The sequence below is a fragment of the Rhinoderma darwinii genome, chromosome 8, assembly GCF_050947455.1.
Source record: "Rhinoderma darwinii isolate aRhiDar2 chromosome 8, aRhiDar2.hap1, whole genome shotgun sequence".
NCBI lineage: Eukaryota > Metazoa > Chordata > Amphibia > Anura > Rhinodermatidae > Rhinoderma > Rhinoderma darwinii.
In genome coordinates this window covers 112,520,238-112,524,084 of record NC_134694.1, presented here as the reverse complement: position 1 = coordinate 112,524,084, position 3,847 = coordinate 112,520,238, and the positions used below count along the sequence as shown (strand labels likewise).

At 38.1% G+C, this 3,847-nt stretch overlaps 1 long non-coding RNA gene across 1 annotated transcript; it reads left to right on the top strand.

Annotated features, from left to right (window-relative positions):
* The first annotated feature begins 1,194 nt into the window (after positions 1-1,194).
* Positions 1,195-3,270, top strand: LOC142659629 (uncharacterized). Its single transcript, XR_012850355.1, has 3 exons — positions 1,195-1,329; positions 2,063-2,089; positions 3,220-3,270. It is a non-coding gene; the product is annotated as an uncharacterized LOC142659629 (long non-coding RNA).
* Positions 3,271-3,847: the final 577 nt, after the last annotated feature.

Sequence of the window (3,847 nt, the reverse complement as noted above, 5' to 3'; positions counted from 1 at the left end):
CACCACAGTGTCCCCTGTGAAAAATCCATTCATAGAATACAGTAAACACTGGTGTCGGCAAGAAAGTGGTGGGACATCTCTTCTCCCTTACCCTGCAGGCTTCTTGTGCAAATTTCCACAGCTCAGGACAAATGTAATTTTTTTATATCGTTTTTATATATATATATATATATATTTTTTTTTTTAATCTTATTTATTAATCTTAGAATATTTTTTTTATTGTTTTTTTTAATTATTGTTATCATTGTTTATTTTTATTATCTTAGCTGTAGCTTACATTTTTTATATTTTATCATTAATATTTGCCTAATCTTTTAGTGCATTTATGTTGTATTTACTGTTTGTATTGTAATGTATTTATATGCATTGAATGTCTTGTTTTATGAGAAATTTTACACTGATCTCAAAAATGCAAAGAGTTTAAAAACCATTAAGGAACTTATGCTTTTTGATGTACTATGTTCCATGGTGACAAGAGATGAACGAATCCAATCACCTGTTCACCAATTTGCCTTATTAGCTTATTTGCTAGTTCCTAAAATACAATGGGTTATCGATTCGCCTATTATTCTCACAAATTCGCCAAAAGCAAAACTCAAAATCATGAGCAGTGAACCACACAAATGAGTTAAACTTAAATCGGGTGAATTTTTTTTTTACATACACTATATGGACAAAAGTTTTGGGACACCTACACATTAACCCTACCTACACCTATATTTCATTAATATGGAGTTGGTCCACCCTTTGCAGCTAAAAAAGGGACGACTTGTGCCGTGACGGACTGCTGTAGTAGAGCCCTACACAAGTATAGATGAAGGCCTCGTCTAGTCTCAGGCAGAAGTCTTTTTTTTTTTGCCTATTTCAGCAGATCATAATAAGAAGTCTATAACGTAAAGTAAAGAAAAAATTAAAGAAATAACCAAAAATGTTGCATAAATCTACTCTACGGTATCGGTTTGGTACATATTAAAAATAAACAATATAGAGAATCATACGTCAGTCCTAAACCATTAAAATCTGTCACTTCAGTATGATTATCTCTAATCCTGCAAATCCCTACAGTCATCTGCTTCAGAATCTTAATGTAATGGTCATGCAGGTTTGGGTGTCTCATTTTCCACTTAACGTAGTGACTGTCCTGTCATCAGGCCGTATATAAGGCCCAGGTTTCCAGTGGGAAGGACATCAAAGCTTATTGAATCCTCCGAGGAATAACAGCTCCAGCCAAACCAAATTCTCTCATCAAGATGGCAGCCGAACGTGTCCTATGCAAAGCTGGTCTCTGGGTGCTGGCTGCCTGTATGGTCCTTAGTCTACAAGGAGCAGGTGAGGAAAGATCTTATTGATCTTACAGATTGTCTTCCTTATTGATGAAGTGTTCTCTATGTATCACTTGTGTCCATTCGTCTTCCATCTTCGTCGCTATCCTTTTCTGGCCATACAATGTGGTGTTCTGTCTTAGATAATCTTGTTCTACTGTCGACTTCCTTACGTTTCCTTCTTTCCATTGACACTTGAGCTTCCATCAACTACATCTAAAGGTGGTTTTGGGTAGAAGACACATCAGTTTTAATTACATGTAACTAAATGACACCAGGTTCTCTACATGAGTCCCTATCCTAAATAGTTGATCGGATGGTGCCTTGGGTCTGGTCATCTTTTAGACAGTCCTCTTCTATATGCACATCTTGTACCAGTTAAAGACAATGGGACATACTGGGGGACCACAAAAGAAACAGCAATTGCATGGATGTCCATTAAGTTCAATGGGTGATCTGGCTTGTGTTTAAACCCATTGCGGTTCCATGCTACAAAGGGATGACTAGGGTCCACCAGCAACAATACCTCTGAAGATCATCTTCTAGCATACGGTTTATCTAAAATTCAACAACCCCTTTGATGGAATAACCAGTTGTGTGGGCCCTACAAGCCTACTTTTTTGTAAAGTTGGTCCTTCTATATCTATATACTGTGCATATATATTCTACAATCTGGTACAAGGATTAACCTCTCTTCACTGGTGATCTTCTGGCAATTGTATTTCTTTTTTCCTCTACAGATGCTCAGACAAACTCTACTGCTACTGGTGAGTATTAAAACAAATATTTTAAGACAGTACAATAACCAGTGGAAAGCCTAGGAAACTATGGACTTATCTTTCTCATGCAAGCAGACATAGTGTCCGGAATATTTCTCCACCTCTTTCTGGGAATTCAGGGAACAAACAGAACTATGGCTAAGTTTACTCCATTACTTGTGCCAACCTTATTTTGGTGCAATTTAAATCACATGACTTCTTCTATCCATAGAATTCAATGGAGATGTTGGATGCAAATTTCAATTACTTCCATTGAGTGTGACTATTGATCAGTGGCGATCAGTCAAAGGTTATAATCGACAGCAAAATTTGAGGGTCACCATGTTGCATGTACTTCATGACTGAAACTTTCCCATAGGCTCAGACATTTAGTGTTCGAATTCGCTTCTCCGTCTGCCGACATTTCTCTAAAACATAGATTGGATAGGGTTCACCACCTTTAGAATGCCAGTCGGCAAATACCTGTCCCTACCTTACAGAAAATATAAAGGACAATGTTCTTACCTAGGGAACCACACTTGCCCTCCTTCAAGAAACATTGTAGGCAAAACTGATTTACTAATACATTTGGCACATCTAGCTAGATATGACGCTTTTCTCTTCATTATATCACCACTTGGTTGGCTTAGTTTTTTCCAGTCTTTGGCGCAATATTGGCGCTCAGAATCGTATTTTAAGCCATGCTCCCTTTTTTATAGACCACACCCCATCTCCTGCTAAGCCATGCCCTCTTGTCGAGCGCTGCACAAAAACGGTCCAGAACAGTGAATAAATGTGGGGCAAAGCATGTACACCAAAATTCTGCCTCAATTTGAGCCACAATTTTTGGCACATTTTGAATAGTACATTTGCCCAATGTGTTATGCCTAGTGCATGATGGTTTAATGGGAGGAGCATGACACAAGGATTTCAAGGACCCTCACTATGTATAACATGGTGTATAATTTTGTCTAATTTTCCTTTAAAAATTATAATAATGACCGAAAATTTGAAGAGTTATATAAAAATTCATCATTTTGAATTTCCACCATTGATTTCTATTACGTAAGAAATACTAAGAGTGCACATAATGGATGAATCTTTGTCCCAGCAGCTGACACATGATCCTCTCTCTACAGGTGTGCCTGGCTGGGGTGTGGCCCTCCTGGTGTTAACGTCTCTGATCCTGGCTTCCATGCTGGCCAGCTTGTGCTGTGTGGTGAGTCTCTCCCTGTTCCTAAGTAGCTGCTCCTTCGTTTTCTCCAGGAGATGAGGTTATGACAGCAAAATTATAGGGATTAACTGAACCACACACAGAATATCAAAGGTCCTAAAGGGATTATTCATCTCACAGGCTGGAGGAGTCAAAGTTAACGCTGTAACAAATTGCTAGAATTGAGTTTGTCATTGGGTTGTAATAGCTAGACTCGTCCTGGATGTAAAGTTTGGATATTATAATATTTAAAAAGAAAAAAAATATATAAAATTGCACAAAAACAAACCCATGGACACTGAAATAATTTTTTTTTACTTACTTTAGTCCTTAACAGAGTCTTTGCTATTTAGAAAACTAATTTTCAAATATTAGGACGACTTCTGAGGTACTAGAGGGGTTCACACATTCAGGACCCTCAACAGGAAAAGCAGCTAGCAGCTATAAAGTGTGTCTATCACTCTGGAGGACCCCACATGTGAATTGCATTACAGGGGCAGCCCATTGATTTCAGAGGAAATGGTGTAATGCTTCATTTCCCCTGTGATGGCGCT